General features: G+C 44.2%; 1 long non-coding RNA gene across 2 annotated transcripts; it reads right to left on the bottom strand.

The window, feature by feature from the left end:
• Nucleotides 1–1879: 1879 nt before the first annotated feature.
• On the bottom strand, nucleotides 1880–20963 carry LOC142044305 (uncharacterized). 2 transcript variants are annotated; one of them, XR_012654290.1, is made up of 3 exons: nucleotides 20255–20963; nucleotides 7219–7392; nucleotides 1880–2057 (listed from the first exon to the last, which is right to left on the bottom strand). It is a non-coding gene; the product is annotated as an uncharacterized LOC142044305 (long non-coding RNA). The 2 variants fall into 2 exon arrangements; XR_012654289.1 differs by lacking the exon at nucleotides 1880–2057 and adding an exon at nucleotides 6429–7038.
• Between the last annotated feature and the right edge of the window lie 4950 nt (nucleotides 20964–25913).

The raw sequence follows: 25913 nt of genomic DNA, 5'->3' as shown, positions 1-25913 counted from the left end.
GACCAGTTCCTGGCAGTCTATCAGCAATCAGGTACAAATCCCAATCAGATCCAGATCCTGACCAGATCCAGTTTTAAATTCAAATGTCCCACAGGCTTACAACTTTACTTTTTCTTATGTGAGTGCCTTTCACTTTTGATATATCAGGAAACCAGAGTTTTCTTTGGGTAGTCATTTCCCCAGCACCCTGTTAGACTTTCATACCCACGTACAGCAGGAACTGGTCCAGCAACCCCCACATTGCAGCACTGCAACTGAGTGTAGGCAAAAGCAGCCTTTAGCCCCCACTACCTGTGGATCTGCTCTGGCAGGGCTGTGCCACGGCTGCCTTTTCTTTTGATAAAGTTTTGCGGCCAGCCAAGTTTTTGGACCAATTTGATTTTCTGCAAGTCTGCAATTCGGTCAGTCTTCCTGCCCTTCCCTGTGCCCTCTGAAGGTATGTGCTAAAACCAGTCAACTTTTGCGAGCAAAAAAGCGAAAGTGTTTCATAATACATTTCTCTAGGACTGGATTCACAAACTAGTTACGCAGTGCCTCAGCAGTTCAAAAGCTGTTTGTACTTAAAATGCAGTAATTAAACCCAATTTGCAGCACAGTGCAAGTCTTGGGTGAGTGAGATTAGCTGGATGTGTCTTGCCCTAGCTATTAGGCTGTAATCTGAGACTGTGGCCAAACTGAGCTGAGCAATGGCATTTGTGTCTGCAGGCACCATTGCTAGCGGTGACCCTTGAGTTTACCTTGGCTGAGGCGCTTGGGATCGGGGCTGGCCACAGGAAGCTGCCAGCTAATCCTTCCATACCGATTTCTCAGACAGTTCAGTGCCACCAACTCTGAGGTTCCCAAAGCATTTAACTGGCTTTGCTAAGGGGACAGTAACGGCAGAACCCATTGGCCAAGGGGAAACACCACACACATTTGCTCACTACTTTTGATCCTCTCCCCAAAGCAGCTCCCCTCAGATGATCTTTAACTTTCCTGCTGCTCACTTTCTTTAAATTACATCCCTCAACATCAATAAAAAAGTGTTCACAAATGAGGGTGATAAAGCTAACTAGTCCAGAAAATGCCTAAGAATATGTTGATTTCCTTAGTCTCTAATAATAGAATTAAAATCTAAGAGGGTTTCATTCTTTCCAGCACATTTAGACTGTATTTCTTTTCCCATTACCTTGGCTAAGATACAACACAGATGACATTCAATTTGGGTGATAAGGAACGAAAAGGGGGGTGTTTTTCTGCTGCTGGCAGTCTGGCAATCACTGCAGCCCCATGGGGAGAGGTTTCCTCTGCCCACAGCTCTGGAGAAGTGCCCACGACACGGAGCCTCTGGCAGCCTCCGCTCTCCCGTTCCTAATCCCACAGCACTGCAGGAGCCTTGGGGGAGCACAGCCCCTTTGCAGGTAGGCAGCACACACCTGAAAAGGTATCACAGCAATCTCCAAAATCTTCCAGAGGATCTAAGGAGGGGCGGCACCCACTCAGGTCCCAGGGGTGCTGCACCCCTCCCTGTGCCCCAGGGACACCCATCAGCCTGCCCACACACTTGTGGCAGTGTCAGCCTCTCCCAGTAGCTCAGGATCTTTCACTCCAATGCTTATTTGCAATAGCTACCAGCTCTGACTCTTTAAAGTGATCAGAGATTTACATCAGGAGACTTTAAATATAGAAGTAGTTTTGTGTAAACTCTTGCCTTTATTGCAGCAAGGAGAAGGGAGGGAAAAGCCTTTCTTTTTTTAGACTTGGCAGGAAACAAGCAGTTAAATAAGTGAATACTATAAAATGAAAATCTTAAAGTGATTACAAATATGAAAGGAGTGAATACCAAATTGAAACAGCCGTTTAATCAAGATAAAGTACAGAAATCCAGCAATTGGCCTCTTTCCATGATCCTGTAGAGCTGTGCAAAGGAGGTTGCTTACTGTAGCATTACCAATCTCAGTTGCTCGGCTGCTGACTGCTGATACCCCAAAGTCTTCCACCCTTTGCAGCTTTTCACATGCTAAATGCCTTCCTTTATGGATCACCCTTGATGTAAAGTGGCTTCAGTTACTCAAGAACTGAAATAAAGATGAAAAAGTAATTGCATTTTAATTGCTCTAATAATGGCAGGAAGCTGCACTGAGACTTAAATACTGAAAGGTAAAGATTAAGACTGTTTGTTAGGCTGCCTTTCCTTCAAACACAGCTTCTTTGTACTTTGTGCCAATCTTCCCTCACCCCGCAACCAGTCACACCAGTGTATGCCAGGTTTATTCTTAAACTCCTGAGATGGTTTGGTCTGTTAGACAGTAGTATCTACAAATTGGAGCTTTTTACCATAAGCAATTTTAAGGTTGAGGGACTTCCTTGCAATGCACCAATACCAGACCTCTCAGCTTGAGATATTTGCTTACCCCAAGCATCTACAGACTGGGCAATAGTGGCCCTTTGGAGATGGGTGACAGCAGCGGGAGGTTGCAGCGATGATGTTATCTGGTGGGGAAATTACATTGCTTAACAGGCAGCTCCCACTGCCTGACAGACAGTATGGGTCTGAGGACCCCTGCCACAGGGAAACTTGACTTGGTTTTCCTTGTTATGTGTACTCGGCACACAAAATCCCCAGGATTTTGGAACGGGAGGGGAGGGCATTAAAGAGGATTTGTTTTCTTCTCACTGTACTTTATGCTAAAGCATAGGTGGGAACAAATCCCGTCAGCTAGCCACAGCAGTGGGAAGCAACCTCAGCAGGCAGCCTTTGGCAAGGAAGCTTCAGCACCTGACCTAGGCTGACATTAACAGCACTTTGGAAATTAGTGTGAAAGTCATTGCTCGATAACCATGTGTCACCTCTGAATGTCTCAGTTGACATTTTTTCCTTCTGCACGAGGAAGTTTTCTGCTTTTGTTGCCATCTCTGTCACAACAGGAGTTTTAATTCCTCACACCAGCTTCCTACCACAAACCGGAGCGCTCGCTCCTGCACACAGTTCCTCCTGTGACTACACCACCCGGCAGGATCAAGTCAGACAGAATAAGCTCAGGAAAGGAAAAGATGTGAGTGGAATATAGAGTGAGGCTATTGACTTGGCGTGCCAGACATGAGCTGGAGTCGACTCCAGATGTGAGCTGAACAATAACGAAGACCTTATAGTTTATCACCTTTTAAAGTACACGGAGGGATGTTCAAACAATTGCTTTCAGTGAATGATTTCAGGAAGTCATTAGCCTCATACAGAGAGAATAACACACATAAATACACAGGCAAGTCTATTGTGAGCATAAAAAAAGTTATCAAAACACTTTTTAAGAAACACTCTAATGTAGGGGGGGAAGCAAAATTCATCCTCTCCCTCTCACTACTCCTCCTCTTTTTTTCAATGGTTATGATGCTTAGTAAGAGTTCAGTACTGATGGGAGTTATGCAGAAATTTCATAAGCAGTCCAAAGAGAACCACTGAGGTTATAAAGATGTTGTTATCATTGGGGTAGTTTATTTTTGCTGGAAGAATCATTAATTCAAATTGCAAATCAAAATGGAAGCAAATTCCTCTATTTATAAATTAACTAATTGCTCATTTAAATCAAAGTGAAAATAAGCCAGATATTGGCTATGCCTCAGCAGACCCCTGCTCTGTGAGTATTAGACTGCTGCAGGTTGGACAGACCCAGTTCCCACCAGGAATGAAACCAGAAGGGAACTGTAAGTCCCAACATGGTCCCCCCAGGTGTCCAGGAGACTTATGGTCCTGGTGATGCTGTTATCCTGACGGGCTGAGCTGACCCCTTTGTGCAAAACTGCAACGTGAGGAACAGCACAAAAGGCTGCTCTGGGATGAGATGAAGCTTATTGAGAGAAGATTTTGCTAAGTTAAAAGCAAGAGTAAAGTAAATATTATAGACATTCTTCAGCCCTGTGTAATGGGAATACCACCATAGTTAAGGCTGAACTGCAATTTGCATTCAAAAGTAGGAAGAAATTACTCTAGTTCGCATTTCAATGAATGAAATTCATCTAATGAATTAGCATATGTTGCTGTGAGACAATTTCTAGTTTCAGAGGAAGCCAAATTTTGTGCACAAGGCTTTGAAAATAAAATATTTTCTGGTTTTTACAGAAATACTGTCAAATGTTCCTTCCTTAAAATGTTGCCTCTCTTCCCCACACGCCATTGGGAAGTCCTGCCAGGGGAACCCCCAGATTTGTGTTGCAATATGGAAATTTTATGCAGCCTCTTAACTTTCTCCCGAGCAGGGGAAAGACCAATGAAGCCGTTTGTGGACATGTCAACAGGATTGTGCAGTTGCCCTGAGGAATGGGGCTGGTGTGGGGCCAGGCCAGGAGAAGACGGAGCAGCAGCCCTGCAGGGTGAACTGAAGCCCACCATGAGCAGAGGGGCAGACCACCACATCCAGAAATGCCACCGTGCTTCTCCCCAGAAAGCCTGCTGCCCCTTCAAGGCAGGGATGCTTTATGCATAAAGCACATCGTAATGCTATTTATCACAGGCTGTACCTCCAAACTCCTCAGTAAGGAGCCCACCCACACAGCACCTTGGCAGCATGGGGTGCTGTGAGCTGCTCCATGCTGTGAGAGCCCGCAGCTGGTCCCCTCCCTCCCCTCCTGTTGCAGCTCCATGCTCTGCTCCTTGCAGGATAATTTTGAAACATTTGGTAGAGTTTCAATCTCACTATTAATTGGACACATCAGACCTGAATATAGCACTCAATACACCAGAAGGAAATAGGGGAGATGATGGTGCCAATGGCTACATGATCTTGAAACCCCAACCCAAGCCTATGCTCCTGTGTCAAATTTTGCACCACCACAAGAAACATCTCTGCCACTGATTTAAGATGTTTTTGAGCACAGGCAAGATTTTCTCTCTCTGCATGCAGCTTCGACCCTATGGCTGGCCACACCATCTCTGCTGGGCTGTGAGGATAAAGGTAAAACTCACCCATGTGTTGCCAGAGTCCCTGAAGTATTTTTCATAACATCCTTAAATGACAAATCACCTGCAGTAATTGCAACATTTTCAGGGTCACCTCAAAAAAGGGTGCTGACATGATCTGGCATGGCTGTAAAACTGGACTTAATCTCACAAAAACAAGCTTCCTCACAAGGTACTTGTCCTTCCTGCTCCTTCTTCAAATACAAATAAAATAAATACCTTATTGTTACCATTAAAAATTCAGCACCTATATTGTTTAAACCATCAAACCTATTATGAACAAAGTGCTAACATATTTTAAAGTAATGAACCAAGCACAGTATCTAACAGCGAAGTCATTGCATTGTTCTTGGCAAGTGCAGTAGAAGGATGAAATTATATTTGTGACAAGGGACATCACTCGATTTGAATATCAGCTCTATTAAACAGAAAATAGCAAATGCATCAGCTCTACAACACCTCTGATAGCATGCTGAGGAAAGTATTTGGTAGGGTCAGTAGGTAAAAACTGAGCAGAGTAATTCTCATTGTTGTCTTCACGGGAAGCTCCAGAAGTAATATGCATTTACAGGGAAATTTAACTGAGTCTATGGTAATTTATTCCATGAGAATTTTCCTTTCTTCCATGGTAGTTGTTTGGGTTTTCTTTTCAGTTTCAGATTATGAAAATGATTATTCAGAGGGGAAAATAGCATCGTACAGATGCCACTGTGCAAACAGTAACTTTTGGAGGAGTAAAACATTATCATCAGAGAACATGGCAATTTGATTTACAAGTGAGCAGACAGGAAAATGTGACAGCAAGAGAAGAAAGACTAGCTCTCACGGGGTGAGGCCACCTGTAGCGCTGACGTGGGCTGACTGTGCAGCCACTGCAGAGCCTCCTGCTGCACTCACCAGCTTGCGCGCAGTCTCTGCTGTTTGCAGAGGATGCGGTGGTCTCTAGCAGGTTAACCACGGCAGATATCAAGTTAGACCCAATTTCCCCTTGGCTAAAGCTTCCTTGAGGCTATACCAAGCCTACTCTGCTAGATAGTTCAAAGGGCTGTATGTTACACCAATATTCCCTAAATTCAGCTCAGCCATCTTAAGAGAAGTTTATGTCTCTTTCTAGAGCCCTCTTCAACTCATTGGGTTTCCACTTCTAAGGCAGAGACCCTTCAAAACCCCTTTCCAATGCCAGCCTCTGCTGGTGAACCTACTCTACACCTAAGGCCATATTATAGCCAGTCCGCAGACAATTTCAGTAAAGGCACAGGGGAGAACACTTTTACAGATAGCATCATCAAACTGTCAGTGGCCTCATTAAGCAGAGGGCACCTCTGTCCCCAGATGCACAGGGAGCAGCACACAGGCCATTAGGAAAACCAAGGCTGCCCGGGACACAGCACAGGCTGCTGCGGGGCTTACGGCAGGATGAGCCTCGCTGCCCTGGCAAAGGAAGAGGCAGAGAGCAGGGAGGTTAATTAGTTCATACTTTTAATTAATTTGCCGTTCCTAATAGATGCTACAGATATAGTCCTGAAGTCTTGCTTATCTGACAGGGTAAATTTCTTACATGTCAAATGGGCAGCATATGCTTTCCCAACCAGCTGTGCCCACGTGTGCACAGAGTGAGTCTCTGTGAGCTGTGTCTAACCGGGAGAAGGTATTTCAGTCTCCGAGGCTCATCCTCTCCTTTTCAGACTGATTGTTAATCTGGTCTCAGACAGACCTTTCCACACTGGATCGTGATGTGCTCTGTGTGTTTGTGTGCTGCTTTGCCTGCGTGTGCGCACACTGCTGGGGTTTCTTGTTATCACTGGAAACAGTCATGTACGAGTCTGCCACCTTTTCTTCTTTTCTGCTCCCTCTTTTGCAAAGGAGGGAAGGAGCTGTTCATCGCCTGCGGTGAGACCTGACCTCGGGCAGAGCTACTGCAGAGGCAGGAGCTGATTCCGAGTTCCTCCCGGGTCCTGCCAGCATCCCCTCCAGCACCCGGCTGCCAATGCCAGTGCTGCTCCTGCCATGGTCAGACCGCAGCTCCGCCATTTCTGCCCTGATTGCCATCCTCCCAAAGCACAGGCACTTGCTTAGCTTAAAGCATGAGAGGCATCTCACTGAACCTAAAGAGATGCACATGGATTTGAAATTAATCCTTTGGACAAATGTCTGCAGGAGCAGGCTTCTGCTCCACCGTCGGCACAGCCTGAGGAGGCAGGCTCTGATACCTCTAAGCTGTCACACCCCCCATCAGAGCTGTACCACAAAAGAGCAGAGTTTAGCCCCAGAAATTAGCAGCTCACCACACTGAAATATCTGCCGCGCTTTCCAGTGGCTGAGGTATGGTGGTTGCTTACAGGTAAGCCAGTGGTGCCCTGGTTCTGTATTTCAGCACTACGCAGCTGCCTCCTTCACATCACTGAGAGAGGTCAGAAGTCCACTGTCAAGTGAAGAATGGTGTTTCTGTTTCTTCCTTACTGTGTGAGGGGAAAGAGGGAAGAAAGAAGAGGCGAGAGAATCAGACCTGGATGTTTCCAACGACAATTAATAGCAAATCTGGGCGGCACACACAGAGGGCTCCATGACATCCATGCAGAGGAGCTTGTTTGAGCCAGAAAGCCGGCCTCCGAGACTGTTGAATCAGCTGGGATTATTGATGTGATTAACAATGATTTGATTTGGAAATCAATGCGAAGGAGATTGTTTGCTTGCTTTGTCCAATTTAGTCCATGAAATACTGGCTTCATCTCAGGGAGAAATTTAGCCGAAGCAGGAAGGGGATTTTGAGGAGGGGTGGAGTGGGGTGTGTTTGTTATTTTATCAGACATCCGTCTGGATTCTAGCTGGTGAAAACTTGAGCATTCAATCAAATGTTTTATGTGTGTCTATAATAATCCGAACAAAGGAACAGCTGACAGCTCATGATCATTTAAAGATAGAGCAATTTCTATTTAGCAATCTTGTGACTGCATTTTCTGTATCTACGTGCAAGGCTTCCTAATCGTTATGTGGGTTTTGTTGCAGTTTGGCTTCAAATGAAACACTATGAATTTACAGGAAACCCAACACAAACACTAAGTCTTTAAAAGGAATATTAAGAAGCCGTTCTCCTGGGTCGCAGAGCAAAGAGGCTGCATATGCACAGCTATTAAATGTTGCCAGGTATAAGTTGTTGAGCTTATTTTCTAACCCTAGGAGGAGTGATAATTCATCACAGATAATTTGTATTAGAAAGGAGAGAAGCATTTTTTTAAACTTTAGTCACATTAAATTGTCTCTTCCACTTTAGCTCCAGGGAGCTGCTTCTGCCAATAACTCCTGGGAGCACTCCAAGAACCCCTGGGTGAAATTTTTGTGGTGTGGGCTGGGAGGCAAACTACTAAGTAATTGATAAATGGTCTCTCCTAACATTAATATGTTTTTTGAAATATGTGAAAAGCTCAGTGATGAAATCCCAGACCCCATCTGAGGGTCTCATTCTGCCACATTAATTTTGCTGAGTAGCCACTTGCTCCACAGAAACCACTATAAAAAATCAACACAGGGAAGAGCAGTAAATGACACACCAGAGCTGAAAGCTTGTCATCTTAGTATCGCCCTTGGGAAATTTATCCTCCTTAAAATCAGCAGCTGTGTCAGTTATGATGTAATTATTTCATCACTCACTCTGGGAAATTGAGGTTTTGTGTCCCCCCTGCCATCCAACAGGTTAGATTCCCATGAAATGCTTGGTGTCTCCACTTAGTTACTTTGGAGCCACAAGCCTTTCCCCGGCTTGAATCAAGATTAGATATCTAACAGTCAATTATGAGCAAGGAAAGCTGAAATACGACAGCAAGACAGCCCGGCCTTTTGCGCAGGTCCTTCCCACAGCCCGTGATGGGCACAGGCTGAGAAGGTTGGAGGACATGGGCTGTACCAGACAGCTCTGCCTACAGCAGACAGAGCTGACTGCTGATTCCCTTCCTCCCTCACAGCTTCCAAGGCAGCACCTCTCTTTGGGTGCAAATGGAGGTGTTGGAGGCTGTTCACCCTGCTGCTGGAGGCTGAGTTCTGCTGGGCGGAGAGCTGAGAACTGGCTTCCTCAACAGTGCAGAAAGGAGCAGGACTGCCTGTATGGCTTATTGGAGTCACCAATATCTTGGATATCCTCTGTTGAGACTGCTCACAGGCATCTCTGGTTAGACCTTATCCCCTTGCCCCAGCCATCCTTAGGACCAACTTCTCCATAGCAGCTGTTGTCCTTAAAGACTAAAACTTCAGCCTCCTCAGAAAGTCCTCACCTTTCTGATCCAGTCTTTGACCTGCTAGGAACAAAGTACCTCCTTTTGACACAGGAAATCGTGTCTGCAACATTACCACCACAATTTAAGCATGTCCGTGTAGGCCTGGACTCCTTTGATGGAAGAGTTCCACTGGCTGAAGATACCTCAGTGTCTTTAAGCAGTGGGACTGCTGCAGCTCTACTTACTGTGCCAGGACACATTTCCCCTTCAAACAGCTCAGGAAAGTTGAAATAGCTACAGACCAAAGGAGGTGCCAAAATATCAGCTTATAGAAGATGCTCTGCTGCTTAGAACAGATTAACACATTTTACATACAAAAGCACTGAATGGAAACATTGAGTTAATCTACATTTGGACATTGGGCAATACCAAATAATTCAAAGAAATGTGGGAGAACAATCTTGCAGTGGAAAATACCATCAGCAGTGAGGCTGAGCCCAGACTGCAGCAGTTAGCAAGTTAAAATAGTTATAGCAGTTTGGGCTGTGATCGTCTTAGAGGTTTTTCACTAAACGTTTTTCTGCAACTAAATTCTTCACACAGTAGACAATTTGAGTAGTGATTCAATTCACTGCAGTCTCCTCCGTGAGTCATTACTGAAGCAACTCTTAAATGAAGGTTAAGAATTTTAAACAAATGGCTCTACCTTTTGAGACGGGGTGCAAATCCCAGTTGGTCACAACTAGACATTCAGACAAAAGGGACTTCAATTCTCATAGGCGGGATCCGTCTACATCCACTGATGCATTTTTATTTCAGCAATTCAATGCTATCCTTCAGCCTCTTTGTGCAACTATTCAGTGAGGCTCTTTATCTCTCTGTCATATATTTGTAATATTTATTCACATAAAAAAGACCTAGATGATTTGGACAGTGGCCATAGCCTTTCAGATCCAAAAATCACCTCTACCTTAAAACTATTGACTAATTGGAGTAGTTCTGCAGTACTGGCAGCAGAGTATTCCCTCTCCCATGCGTGGAGAAGGAGCATTTTTGGAGCTTCTGTGCATTGTGGAAAGGCAGCTCTACCCACAGGAGGGCAGCGCCCGGTGAATTGTTTCTATATCTGTAAAATGCTCTCCTAGCAAAGAACCTGAAGAGCTGCCTCTTTCTCTTGTATTTCATCATTGTGGATGGAGAGTGGCAGAGCCCCAGTACCAGCCCTCACAGCACTCCATACCGCCATGGTGACAGGGTCTTTCAGCCTTTGTGGCCAGTCTGAGCCAGCTAAAAGCTTTCTTTTGCCACAATAGTGCCCCCAAAGATCTGCACTCTTAAGGGCCCCGCACTGGGCTTGGGTTCAGACTATAGCCCTGGAGGCAATCGGTTCTGCAGCTCACTATTAAGCTCAGCAGCTATCTAGGCTTCTACACAGGCCCAGTTGTACTTAATTCCAACACCGTTCGAAACTAATACCACCACTGCCTGTAATGTAATAGCTGAGCCATAACCAGACTTCATGTGTGTGTGAGGTAGATAAACACTACACAGGCTCCTGGCTTGCCTATTAAGGTGTTGCCCTGTTGTTCTTACCAACATCAGCACTGCTGACAAAAAGCAAGCAACGCATTTTAATAAATGTGGAGAGCTGTGTTTGGCTTCCCAAGTAGCTCTGCAGGCAGCTTGACGAAAGGGAGCTACACACTGCTGCAAACCAGGCTTCTTCAGGGAAGGGGGAAGGAGATGAAGCAAATGTTTCTGAGGTTCAGATGAGCAATCTTCTGTGCAAACAGACAATCCCCGAAGCAAAAGCAACTGCAGAGCTATTTTGATTAAACAAGCCTGGGATCACTGGATTTCTTCTCCTGCAGAGTCCAGGAAAGGAGTCGGACAAATTCCCAGTGCCAGTCAGTGGAAGTAATGGTTCTGAGAACACCCCCTTACTGACTCTACCCCTTGTTCCAATACCACCTGTAAATTCTTTGCTAAAACTAATACTCTTAAGGCGAAAGACCTTCTCTTTCACAATTTCTGCCTATAGAATTAACCGGCAAAGGTTCATCCTCTGTTCCCCCCCACCCCGCCAAATGCTTGACAGACACTTAGCAACCCATTTCACCAGATGCCCACACTCCAGCTCGCACCCCTTTCCCTTCACCTTCCCCTCCCCTTCTGGAACTGAGCGCCTTATGTTTTTTTTTAAAAACTAGGAGTGCGTTAACAGGGCTCCCAATCCAGATTACGCAGGGTTCGCTTGCAGCGCCCGGGTTTGCGGGGCCGGGGCCGGTGCGGTGCGGAGCGGTGCGGTGGGAGCGGTGGGACCGGTGCGGTGCGGAGCGGTGCGGTGGGAGCGGTGGGACCGGTGGGACCGGTGCGGTGCGGAGCGGTGCGGAGCGGTGCGGTGCCGCCCCCCCGCGGGCGGCCGTGGATCTCGGCGCCGGTCGCGCTGCGGACGCTCCCCTTCCCCCAGCTCCGCCGCGCTGTGCACGGTGTTTGCTGTTCCATTTCTGCCCTCTGCTGGGTAAAGGGAGCTTCGCAGCTTTTCTTGCCGTGCTGAGGAAAGGGAGGAAAAGCCCCGAAAAATGAAAAAGGCGTTGAATTGTTGCCAGCCTAGCGGCGGCTCTGCCCCGCTCCCCCCGCACATGGAAGCGAGGGCCAAACACGCCGGGAAGGCTCCAGTGCCTCTGAAGCAGCAGAGCCAGATGGCAGGAGACAGATTTTAGAAGGCTCCTATAAATATTTGTTCTGCTCAAATAAATATGCACGTTTTCAGTTTCTCAGCCAATTTTGAGGAGTTTGCATCAGAGAAGTAGGCTTTATCACAAGATTTCGTGGACCTCAAAAGGGATTTATACAAGATGGTTTTATTCAACCAGAAGTTCAGAGCACTTTTTTTTTTTTTTTCCTGAGGATGCAAGCTGCAAGATTAAGGGGAAAAAGAAAAATCCCTGAAGTAAGGTAAAACCAAACAGTAGAAATATGAGGCCAGAGCTAGCCAGGATGTGTCTAGCCAGGATGGAGTAAGGAAAGTTTAAACGCTAACTAAGAAAACTACAGAGACTAATTTCAAAGTTACAGATCCACCAGATTTAGCTGGAAAGCTCCTATGAAATGATGGAGAGTAGTGGGTCTTAAAACGCTTAAGCTATTAAATTAGAGAAGGACCAGATATGTTGGAAACATCGCACTGTACCTGAATAAAGGAAGCCAGACGGGTGACAGACAGATTTTTAAAGGTTCCTATAAATATTTGTACATTAGTTTCAACGTAAGATACCCTGCAAGTGCTTGTCCTGACAGTTCCACCAGGCCATTGGTACAATGCGAGCAGCCACAAGCTGCTCCGGTGGCAGCAGTATGACCCGGTGAGTGCTGAGGACATGCAGTGATTCAGTGGTTTCTTCAAACAGTTTTTGAAAACAGCTTTCATAAGTTGTAGCTCATGTATTTACTTGGTTAATTCCTTCCAGTTCTGAGCTGTTGATAGAATTTGTTTCCGTGTTTTGAGTAGCGGGGGAAAACAACTCCTTTTTTTCAGTGGGAAACTACAGAACAAAACATTGTTGGTTCCTTTCCAAATTGTATTTTTTCATTCCATTATAGTTTTGCAGCTAAAAGCACTGAACTGCTGAAAGAGTTGGATCTATCTCCATCTTCCCATCCTAAAAAGTAACTGAGAAAATTCCCATTAAAATGAAATCTAAGCAAAGGTGGATCACCAGCTGCAAGTTAACTTACACAGGGCACAAATCCTACTGAAGCAAATCATCCCAGTGTCATTCCCTGTCTTTGGCCTTCTAATTGTGTTCACTTTCTCCAGCTGCTGAAGGAAGACAATTTCACTGTAAAATCAACAAACCAACCAGAAAAACTTAACAAGGTATGCTATAGCTTCTTGAATGCCTCTATGCAAACAGACGACAATATTTTTTTCTGACGTCAGAAGGATTTGGCTCATGGTACAACTGCCTCAGTACAATATGTCCCGAAGTAGATGGTGGTAATGCTGTTTTAATCCAGTTTGGCACTGACCCTACCATAGCTGCAGCATACAGACAGCAGTGCAGTGAGGCCCTGCGTGTCTGCCTGCTGCATGTGGCACTTTCCAAAAAAGGCAGCAGAGCTTTCAGTCTCAGGGCTGACCAAGTTATTCTCTGCATAAGATCCAGTGGAAGAGAGGACAGACATGACTGGATGATGTCTCTGCAGCTCTGTACCTCCAGCCTCCTTCATGCTGCACTGGCTTATAAGAGACCTTGCTGGTACTCAGCGAAGGACAGGCACACCTCAGCTCTCCTCATTCCTGCGCGTTCACCTCTATGCCAAAGGCATGCAGGGCTGTGCAAATCCTTTGACATGTGGTTGTACTGTGATAGGGAAATTTTACAACATAAAACTGCTAAAGCCCAGATCCAGCCCTGAACTCAAGCCCTGCATCTCCTTGATGTCTATTCGTGCCTCTCAGCTCATTGCATGGTCTAGACTAGAGGATTCCTTAAGATCCCACCCAGCCTTATTTTCTTTGATCCTTCTAATTTCTTATCAAACCAGAAACTTCCCCTTCTAATACAGATATAATTCCAGCCCCTTTGGCAGCTTTTTCAATCTCCATTAGACCTTCACAACCCTGAATAAAGCATAGTTGGTTTAGCGCAGTCAATGGACTGCAAAGTTTCATCATTTAATTTAATCTCTTTTGCAGTAGTGCAATTCCCCTACTAGAGCCCTGCCTATCTAATAGGTGTATATTCTTCTGTGTCCTGGTCCTGTCTCGTCTGATCACAGCAAATAGACATGGCATACGGATTAGATGCTGGATGTCCATTGTGCTGGGAGGAGGGTGGAGACAATGTCAGTCATCCAACATGCAGAATGGGAGGGCTAGAGGGTGTTGAACGTTTCACATCCCTTATGTGTTTTCTCTTAGATGTATTGTGAGAAATGTGATCAAGTCCGCTCTTTTTTCTACAGATTAGAATAAAGAAACACAAAAATCCTCTTTGAATACCTTGATAACACCTCCTCAGCTGGCTCATTACAACCTATTGTGAGGCATTTCCAAAAATGAACATTTCATGGGGGTCAGGAATAATACAGTTGGTACGGACAAAAGGTGCCAATGCTTAGTTATACAAACTTGTGCTAACAGAGGAATGTGCCCGTCCACACCTCAGGCATCTTCCCATGCAAACCAGTAGCTTCAAACGTGCCCAGGCAAAAAAAAAAAAAACTCAAGATTGAGGGAGTAGTCACGCACCTACAGTGGCTGGAGGCCAAAAACCCCATCATTAGGAGCAAACTTCCCGCCGCAGCACTGGGAGCTTCCTAGCAAAAAGCCCTTGCTGTTACAGCTGTAATTACATAAATCCCTTCGATGCATTTGTGTCAAAACCATTGATCAAGAAACAGTATTAATTAGACCTAATCCACACTTCGGAGGCACCGGAACATATCATCATGGCTCGAGGGGGTTTAGGGCAGTAGAGTGTATGTCTCAGCAAGGCTTCCTTAATTTTATCCTCATGATTTTGAAGGTGTGAATGCACAGAGAAAAAGAAGGGGGAAGAAAACAAGAGAAAAATAGCAGCTTTGCAAATTTAACCCTTTTGAGGTGCAGCTAGAAAACTGAGTTGTCTGCAAGGTTAAAAGCTACTATGACTGCACCTACACAAACTGAGTACACCTGAAAGTTTGTGCCTTTGAGACAAAACATTGAAATATCATGGAGGTACTAAATAATCTAACTGCAAACACACCTATTTGCTTCTCTCAGAGCAAGCAGACACCTGGCAACTGCACGGGTAAAAAGGGCTAAATAAACCACCTGGGTTCTTTACTGCAGGAAGGCAAAGTCTGAGATCCCTGGCAATGCTCCAGCCCCGCCAGCCTGATCCCAACACAACTCGTTGCCCTGTCGCTCCACCATGCCACTACAAAACCAGCAGTCTGCTAGAGAGAGTGGGAGGCCAGGCACAGACAGGAGAAGCAGGCATTTGGAAAGTGCCCCAGGTCTTAGGCTCAGAAGAGTTAAAGCAACCAGAGGAATCTTAAACAACAACAACAAAAAAAAGCCAACAAAAAAAAAAAAAAAACCACAAAAAAAGAGCTAAGCAGCAGCTCTCACAACAAAAATGCAGTTCCAAGATTAATGAGATTTTGATACCCCCCCTTTAAAAATGGAATATTTCCATTTTAAAATGTACAAAGACTAAAATCTTCATAAATATCCTATTAAGAAACTTCTGCTGCTGTTTTAGAGTTTCAATTGAAATACAGTGCATGAAGGTTGCCATAGCTACAAGCAAATTTTTAAATAACTGTTTTTCATCAGAGCAGCTGCAGTATCACGCAGAAACAAGGTTGAAGTGGGGAAGCTGGAAGGAGTCTGACCATCTTCAAGCTCCTAATCAAGCAACCCTGAGATTTTCACAAACACAGCTTAGAAACTTTAATACGCTTTCTGCTTTTTAAAGAAAATATTGCCCTTTGTTATTTGGCAGCACCCCAGCAAATGGTGTCAGCGCTGTGTGAGATCTCAGTCAAGAGAATAGCTTTGTTTTCATGCTGGAAAAGATAAAAATTTCCACTACTAAGCCCTTACCATGGTGCAAGTGCCCAGGCACTGAAGCATCGATGTGCTGTGGCCTCAGGTCTGCTCTGAAGGGCTTTCTGCGTGAACTGGTTGATTGGCAGCAATTTGCCTAAAAATACCACAAGAGCCACAGATTTCTGTGTCCAGGAAAAACTCTTCCTTGCCTGAGCTTGCACAGGAAAACACAGAAAGGAGGAAATGTGAAAAACAAGTGAAGCTGTAAAATGTTAGCAGGAGGCTTTCAAAGTGGGGCTGTGATTTAGGTGGTCCTGCCTCCAGTGGTATTCAGTCATTTGTGAGCATGGGGAGGCATTTTCCTCTCCTGTAAGATCTCTCCCTGGCACGAATAGGCAGAGCAACTTTCTGAGCAACAGTGCAAGCAGAAAATGGACATTTCTGCACTGTGGGCATCTGTTTAGAGGAGGTCTAGGCTACGGACAACACTGAAAGCCTCCCTTATGCTCGAGCCTTTCAACCAGTGATATTAACTATGGCAAATTTCCTAGAAAACTTCAAATGGATTCATTTTGTGTCCTCAGCCAAGTATGCCCTGTGTCCCAGTCTATAAAATGAGAATAAATAAAGAATAAAATTTCTGAGAGGAATACCATGAGATTTAACTCCAGCACAATAGTAATTGAATTGCTATCTATAGAAAGTGGAAATGCTTGGCTGGGTTTGGGTTTTTTTCTAAACAACAAATTAATGATCATTATTTAATACACTATTATGAATCTGAAAGAATCATCCCAGTGATGGTTATTTTTATACAAATTGGTTCATTTATCTATGACCTGCTTCTAAGAGGTACTGCCACAGCACAGTGGAAGTGCTGCCTGGTACTTTGGCATGAAGGCTTGTGGTGCTCTGCCATCAGCTGCACAGCAGTGGAGTTTACAAGCAATCCATACAGACAAATCTTCTGGGCAACGTATTTTTATTTCAAATCTGATTTAAAAATTTCCTTCACATCTCGAAATGAAACAGCTTTCTTGCCTGATGACTGTATGGTTGTTTGTTCCAAAATTGATAGTTTTTTCAACAGGTAGTAGACAACAAAATTTTTGCAGGGTAAAAGAAAGAGGAAAACAAAGGGGAGGAAAGTCAGAGAAAACCTTAAAAAAATTTAGAAAAATGAAAGTTAAAAAATCCTATCTCGGCAGATTCTTCTAACAAATTACATTCTTTGACTAATTCCAAGTATTCAAGGCAGTGTTGCAGGCCAGGTTGGATGGGGCTTTGAGCAACCTGGTCTAGTGGATGGTGTCCCTGCCCATGGCAGGGGGTTGGAACTAGATGAGCTTTAAGGTCCCTTCCAACCCAAACCATTCTATGATCCATAAGTGCTGAGACAGTGTAAATCCTATCTTTAGCACAGAAAAGTGCCTCATTTTAGAAACTAGATACTTAATGGCAGCCAGAAGCATCTCAGTGCCCCAGTGAGGTAATGGCACAGCCTGCTTCAGCTGGCTTTGCCCAACACTCCTCTCCAGGTCTGCAGTGAGCGGTCAGAAAATGGAAAATAAGGATGACTACCAGAAAGACAACCTAGCAAATACTTTTCATAATAACTTTAACCTAATGTAAATTTTAAAAGTATCTCTTTGCCAGCGCAAAAATAGGCTAGTATAGCAGAATGAGGAAGGGATGCCAGTGAACAGAGATTTCTATACTTGATGGCATGTCAAAGAGACAGACCTTCCAGCATATCTTTAGGTATTAACTTTTCTGATGTAGAGTTTTTTTAAAGGAAAGAAACAGAAGACAAAAAAGCACAACCTGCTGTATGGTTGGGCTGCCAAAAAAACAGATTGTGAGTCACTGAAAGCTAGTGACCTTAGTCAGCATATTGTGACTCCATAGCTTTTAAGCCCTGCTGTTTCTTTTCCAAGGGAGATGAGAGGCTTGTCAAAGCTGTAGTTTCCATATATACACATGCACACTCACGCTTGCATTAAAGTGCTATTTCTCTCAATCGTCAGGATTGCTGAACCTGACATAAACTCATCATTTTCCTGGAAGCAAAAAGGGACGCTAGCCAAAAAGATAAGCCACAGTCAGCAACAGCTATCTTGTCTTGGGGTACCAAAGGGCAGCAAGCGCAGAGCCATCTCTACAGGAGTGTGTAAGTGCAGCCACTCATTTGAAAAGGCCTAAGATCATTTGCTGAGAATAAACACCTGTCTGCAGCCTGCACTAATGCCTCTCATCAGCATTCACTGGAAAAGGCACACACAGTATAAAGAAGAAATGCAGAGGCTTAAGGAGAAGATGATGGGTGGGAGGCAGCAAAGGGAGCAGTGCTTAATGCCACAGGGCACCTGCTCACCTCAACTGCAATGCAAAACACCGAAGACCTATAGACCTGTTACTGCTGCAGCAGTTCCTCTCTCTCTGTCTGCCTCTGTCCGCTCCCCTCTGTGTGTTGCACCATTTGTTTCCATTCTGCTTTTGAAGTAGTGCACAGGCCCCTCCAGCACTCAATGAGGTTTGCTTTTTTTTCACCAGGTTCAAGCACTATCTGGAAGCAGGGAGAAAAGTGTCCCAGAGCAAGAAAAAGAAAAAAAAAAGATATAATCCCACAATATACAGGGGGAAAAGGCAAAAAAAAACCCAAAAGAGATGACCCGAGAGAGTCAGGGAGGGATCAAGGACCAAGAAGTGGGGACAGAATGTCAGCCAAGGGAGGGGGAGGCAGCAAACCGCACAAACAGCAGGAGTGGGCGACACTGGGGCATGCTGATACCAGAAGAAGAAGGGTGTAGGTGTTTGTCCTCATTTGTTTGTTGTGAATAGTAAGCAGAAAGCCACAAGTGAAGAGCAATAAGCATGCAACAGAATTCAGGGCTGCTTCTCCATTTTAAGTGTTTGGACTCTCAGTTTATTCATCTGCAAAATGTAGGTAGCCTTGCTGGTCTGCCACAGCTGTGTCAGGGGGATGCGGCCCATTTATTTATTCAGAACAAAATAAACAAAGTAAGATCTGTGAGTAAGCACTAGAAGGTGGCATAAATCAAATCGAAAAAGATACATAGAGGGTATATCTTTTTAGCAAATGCTTTACCTGCCCCAAAATCAAGTTTCAGATCTATAGCAGCACTAACAAATATAGCTGAATTCACCTGAATGATTCTGCCAAGAGAAAAAAAAGTACAATGAAAAATCAGAATTTCATTCCAAAATGAAACATTTAGAGGGCCAGATTAAAGAGACTGGTTTTGTAAGTCAGAGAACAGGAGAAGATGGGAAAAATCTTTCAGAAGTGATGCAGTCATCAGAGTTGTGATGCTTTCACTTCTGGTGCTTGTGCACAAAGCTGGTGAATTCAGTAAGGACTTGTATCAATTAATACACATAACACATTGTACTTCTGACAGAGTGTCACGAAATGAGTCACCGAGTCGCTCTACCTTTGGCACTGCGACACTGCATTACCTCGGTGTGCTGAGAGGCACGTATCCCCATGCAGGCTGGCTGGGGTGTGAGCTGCAAGCTGGGGCATCCTGAGGACTGCCCTGGTTACAGTGAAGTAGAATAAACGTGTATACTGCCAGGCAGCATAATTAGACAGACAGAAGGTACATTGGTTTGAAACGGCATGCTAAAAATACTTTCTATTCTGCTGGAAAGACACAGCACTGTCAGGAGGATAGGTCTGGGACTTGAAAACTTATCTGGTTTAAAGATTCCAAGAACATCCAAAAAGAAGATGCCTTGTCATCCAGGGCAAGCGAGGTTCAAAAGTAACTACAGTAGCCTGCAGCAAAGGAAGAACACACTGAGTGGTCGGTCACTGTGCGGCTGAAAGGCAGGCTTGCTCCTGCTTTCAAAATAGCTCTGTGCCTAATCATTTTAATCTGTTCTCTCTCATCCAGCAGCAATTCTACAGCACAGAAAACACCTAGGCAGCTTTGAGAGAAAAAAGGCTTGAGAATAACAAACTCTGGGAACAGCTCTTTCCTCCACCATTTTTCACATGAACAGCTATGATCAGAACATATACTTGTTCAGGGGACAAATACCAACTACTTTTTCATCACACATGGGCTGTGTGACTGTTTTCCTACATGCATACCCAACATTCAAGGAGAGCTGGAGCTCAAGAGCTAGACAGAAGTTTCATGACTCTCACCTAGGCACAGGCAGTTCATGGCACTGGGGGAGGTCCAGCACCATGCAGACATAGCTACCAACTATTTGGTAGTGATATCCCATTTGCAGTTCATGGAAGGTGTAGTAATCTGGTGTGTGAATGTGTAGTGCAGTGTACTCTGGGGGTACACGCGTACAGCTCTGGCCCAGCAGGGGAACCCCCACACCTTTACTGTGAGTACGATCGCAGGCGTGAGCCATTATCAGAGTAACAACAGCCCTGTATCTATTCTCTCACTTACACAATGATGACTTGTTCACCACGCCACGTTTTAACTACTTAAGCTTAATTTGAGATAACATCAATAGTGCTATTATTAGTTCACGATTTATTGTAGACTTTTGAGAAAAAAAAAAAGCATCACTTACACCACATATTGGGAACTGCCCTCAAAAAGGTGGGACTGCAAAGACTCCTGTACCAAAGACCATCTTGATTTCATCAGTGGCCTTGCGTGGTTACCACCATACACACATCATCTTCTCTGCCGCATCACTGCCTGGAGGTTGGACTTCATAGTGAAGGAAGTGGATGAAGTTTTGCGCCTTCAGCCATCTAATATCCACCACGCCACCTGCATTAGACATCCTGTAAAACTGTTCCGTTGCTCTCTCTTCCTTTGCAGACTTTGCTAAGTCCGACCTCAAATTTCATTTCTTCTTTCTGACAGGGATGAAATAAAAAAAAAGAAACTTCAATATCGTCCTTTGTTTGTGCGTTTCTCCCTCTTGTTTAATGGATATTGCCACAGCATGAGCTGATGGAACTGGTGAGCTCTTCCAAGAACTATAATTTCTAGACTGGTGAGTATGGTACATTTCAGACAGCTACAAAGAAGCTCTTCAACCTCTACAATAAAAATTTATATGAAAAGCACATCAGTATGAAGGTACATCTGTATCCACAGGCAACAGTGATTACATCTGATTATTTTTAGTGTAAATACATTTTCAGCATAAAAGGCACATGACAGTTTTAAGCTACTTAGCTGAACACACTGCTCCTGCACCTGTGGGATTTTAATATTTCTATGCTTTTAAGAGCATTGCACGATAGGGATAAGATCAGTGCATGATCCACTTTACTGAGTTGGAAAAATGTAATTTAGGAAGGTGTTATTATTGCAGGAAAGAGGTGGAAAGCTCATTGGTAATGATAACTCTTTACATGCTTATAGACCACAAATATAATTTTCCTGATCCCTGAACGAAAAATTTGAACATAGATCCTCCAAAAAAAAAAAGTCAGCCTGTGTCTTGAATGAATCCCCCTATAAGGGGATGCTTGTGCTGCCGAGCCTTCACACAGCACACACATTGCCATCACTGATTACACTAGAAGCTCCCTAAATGTTTATGGAAGGGTGGTGGTGGCTGGTGCAAATGCATATTCTTTACAGTCACAACTAAGATTTTTTTTTTGCTGAAAATGGGTATTTGGCATAAGACAAAGCAATGGAAACAATAACTGTACAGCAGCAGTACTGGACAGAGGAGGTTACAGCAGGTTATCAGTTGGCAAACTTGGTGTTCAGACTGGGGAGGTCCAGCGTTTCACTGGTCTAGTGCAGCTCACCATGGCTGCTGTTAGGAGCACTGCACCACTTTGCATTATTTGGGGACTGTCATTCAGTCAACAGTATCTCAGGGATTTATATGTAACCTTGATAAAACCGAGAGGAAAGAACAGAGTGAATTAAACAGTGAGCAGCAACACAGAGCCTATCAGCTAAGAAAAGGCTCAATCATTATATAGCTATTTAACATGAGAGAGCCTGGCCTTTGCAATGAAACCTCCCTGTTAAAATGATTCACATCAGTTATTCTTTCTCTCCTACTTGCCGCTATCACCATCCAGAAGAGTCAGCGAATGATCAAGTGCTTCTTTGATCTCCTATGTATGTGAAGACAGAAATATCCAAGCTGAAGAACTGAGCCCCATGGGTCTGACAGCGGATTCAATTACAACCCATGGAATTCAGTTCTCAAAGCTGAGAATACACGACATTCGTTTTAAGGCTGTCCTGACGCAGAGTAGTATCTCATACTCCTCCTTGCTCTCTCCAGTGCCTGGCCTTGTTCCAGGTGCTGTAAAACAGAAGAGTGAAACCTTCACTGCAGCCAAAGCAACTCTACCCAGACTGTAGGTCAGATGCAGAATAATGGCTCGAGGACATATATATTGAAAAATAGGCTATTTTGTATTTTTTTTTGGCACCAGAAGTGGCCACACACATAGACAGAATGTGCCCTAACACATAGCAGAATTCTTAGTAATAAAAAATGAAATTTATAGCCAAGGAGTATAACATTTTGCACTTTTCTGGAAGCCTTTGAGAATTTCAAAGAGGTAAGTTATAAATTTCCTTCCCTGTTTTTTTTAATACGACAACACAGACACAGAGGTAAAATCTTCCAGAGTCACACAGCAATCTTTGTTAACAAAATAATCCATCCAGAAGCTCAAAAGAAGGGAAATCTGGCACTGGTGCAGCCCTTCAGTGTCATCAAAGTCTGGGTGGCAAAAAGGCAAACAGAAGCCTTCAGTATTATAGACGCACAGTTGTACCCTGACACAACTTTGTCTGATGTGACAACCTCATCCCAGGGTGACAATCTCACCCAAAGGCAGTTCTGAACTACAGATAAGTACTGTTCAAATGCAGTGAAGATCAAAGCTGACATCTCAGACAGGAAACACCTCATCACTTCTGACAAACCTAAGAGAAGTCACAAGTTTCATTAAACTTCATACCCCAAACTTGGAATTTTGGAGGGAAAATAGATTGGATAAGATGTTGGATGATGCATTTATCTGTAAATTAGATGTTACGTCTGCATAGCACCATTTATAAACAGTGTTGTTTTAGTTATAAAAAAAAATAAATTCAGATTTATTTGGAACATTTTAAACATACTTCTTTATGTTCCAATGAGATGAGGCATCACAAAAAAATCCCTTTGGGTTCAGTGAAAATGAATATTTGGTCTGTAATAAAATATTTGGAGGTCAAGGGGATAAGGGGATTTCAGATTAAATCTTTTAGCCTCAAAAACTAAATTTAAGTAAATTTACTTAACAGAGTGGTTCAAGAAGAATGAATTATTTTGTTTTAGTATTGCTTTTCTTAAATTCTAAATACATAATTTTTTTTGAAATAAAAATATTGAGTGAAAATTAAAAAGCATCAAGGAGTTTCCAGCTTTTCCTGAGAAAGTAATTTGATTAAAAGCTGCAAAATATTTCCATTTTTTTTACTAGAAAAAGCCCAACTTATTCCATCCAAAAATTTGCCCAGCCCTGGCAGGAATTCAGAGCTCCCCCAGTAAAGCTCACTAGTCAAGCTGAAGACAGGGATACTGGTGACTGTGCAGCCACACTGTGTGGATATGAAAACCTTATTCTTTGTACAGCCTATCCTAGAGCAATTACTATCTGGTTTTCTGGATCATTTAATTTAACTAGGAACCCACTCTTAAATTTATCTCTAAAACCTTCATCTCAAATGAACAACAAACATCTGAGAAAATTGCACTGAACGATTCTTGATAACACCCAGTGTCACTTTTTCAGCTAAATTAGCAACACACGCAGCCAAATCAGCAGAGGCTCAGTGCAGAGCGCGTTGTTTGGCAGGATATCCAACAGCTCCGCTGCTGCGGTATCCAACAGTGTGCCTATGTCTTTACGACTGTAATTGTTTTCTTAGGCTGCTGAACCAGTCAACCAAACAACAGAAATTAAAAATATGCTTCTTTAACTATTTCTCTTGCTGGGAGGGAAACCTCTGAACAAACATTTTTGCAAAGTAACCGTCTTGTGGTACCCACAGCCCAGTTCAGTCCCACCAATCTGTCAGTTGACTCCGTGAGACTTCCATTACAGGAAAGGAAAAACAAATTAACAAAAGTAACGTCTTGTTAAGGCCCTCAAACAAAACACAACTTAATCTGCAACCTTGAAATAGGATACCATAGCAATAAACTTTGCTTGTCTGATTTTTCTGATTGGTCACTGGAGTGTTTCTTGCTAAGAAGGTCATTGTTGACGTTAAGCAACACATTCGCCAGCAGCCCAGCCCTTCCGTGGTAATCACTCTTCCAATCTCAAGCAGGAAAAAAGTCAAACCATCATCAATGAAAACATGATATGGTAAAACAGAGAAGGTCAAGAAGAATAAAGGATGGAAGTGCCCAGCCCCTGGGACAGTGCCGCTGCCTGCGTTAAGTGCCCGGCGTTTCTGTAGGGCACCTGGGAGGAGCTGGCACTACCTGGGCACCAGCACGGTCAGCACGCACAGCCAGGGACGCTGAACTTTGGCACTCGTCTGCATTGCACAATCCGGCACACCAATGACAAGGAAAAATATTAACTGCCCCTCCATGAAACACAGTAAGTGGGCCTGCGGTAGCTCTAAGCTAGCTCAGCCGCGGCCGGTGGCCTTACCACAGCAGCCCCCACCCAGGGCAGAAGGGCAGCTGGGCATTGGGGCGCAGCGCGGGGTGCTCCCCAGCCCGGGGCTCACGGGAAGCTAAACCCACCTCTCCCGCTTCCCGGGCGAGCGCCTGCAGAGCTGCTGTCTGCCGGGGAGATGAGCACAGAGAGCAGACGTCCCAAGACAGCGATGCATACGAATATGCCCTGAGATTACTATCTCAGATGCGGGAACCTGCAGCACCCGCCGTGGCAGGCAGCTCCGCTCCCTCCCAGAGCTCTGGGGTGGACCCGTCCCAAAAGTCTCCTTGGGGAGGACAGCCCAGCTGAGCTCTCTACTGGCACAGCCGGTGTTTTAGTGAAATCCCTAAAGGGCAGGTATGGACCGTTGCATCCTCATAATTCCACAGTCATTTTCAAGGTAAGTTGGCTTTAGAGGTTTTTTAGCCAAGGAGGAGAAAAGGTCAAACTCTCTCTCTCCGTTTGCCTGCAGAGTTTAATACCATCACAGTGCATTAGCGCTCTCTGATCTTAAAAAACCACAATGCCGGTTTCAGCCACGTTCTGCTTTGACCCTTCATCAGCTTCACATGTTCTATCCTTTCAGTGTCATTCCTGGAGTGCCCCCCTCCCTCTGAGAACTCATTTACTCAAGGATTAAATTCATGCATTTGCAAACAAGACAGCCCATAAAATTATATTGTTCTGCCTTTGCAAGAGCAGTGAGGACGTGAGTCTTTTCAACAGGCCATAAATCTACTTTTTGAAAAAACATTATTTTTTCCTATTCCAGCAAGGTCACTAAGTACCATATAGCTTGGAGATCTTATTACACCAGAATTAACTATTCCTACAGGACAGATACTTAATAGGCAATCATCATATACAGTTTTACCGTTACACCGAAAGGCAAACCTTTTTAGGGTGATTAAGTAATATTAAGTGCCTGAAGACTATTCTCCCATAAGTTTCCTTTCAAATTAAATATGTTTTAACAGGAAAAGAACATAAAGATCCTAAAGCCATCAAGTAAATTCTCTGCATTTTCCTTATCGGCCCCTACTTTTATTCTCTATGTTGCCATTACTGCCTTTCTTTTTAATACAACATCTACGTTTCTTTGAACATACAACTGAAGAGTGAGATTTTAATGCTTCTTAACCAGTTAATGATCTAGTGCAGCTTCACATGAAATCCAGATACTATTCAAATGAGCTCATCATGGGTGGTAATTAATTAGCACCGATGGGGAACTTGAAATAAAATATGAATATGGTCACATTTCATTAGGAGCATAATGTATCTTCTTCACCCTTACTTAGTTAAATACATTTTCCCCACAGCTAGTAGAAAAATACATATCTCACAGCTACACTGACATCTGGTTAGTTGAACCAAGAGGGCAAAATGGAAGATGAACTCATTCTAGAGATCTTGAGATTAAAAAAAAAGGAAAACTCACAGCCAGAAGGGACCACAGTGACACCAGAGGCAGCCATAGACTCAGCAGAAGCTGGCCTGCTGCGTTGCAAGGCGTGAGAGCTGAGGGTTTCAGAAGCGGGGCCGTGGGCTGCATGCTCTGCAGAGCCGCAG

This window comes from Buteo buteo, chromosome 24 (genome assembly GCF_964188355.1).
Source record: "Buteo buteo chromosome 24, bButBut1.hap1.1, whole genome shotgun sequence".
Classification (NCBI taxonomy): domain Eukaryota; kingdom Metazoa; phylum Chordata; class Aves; order Accipitriformes; family Accipitridae; genus Buteo; species Buteo buteo.
Note: the sequence above shows the minus strand (reverse complement) of the source record. Positions and strands in the feature narration are given on the sequence as shown.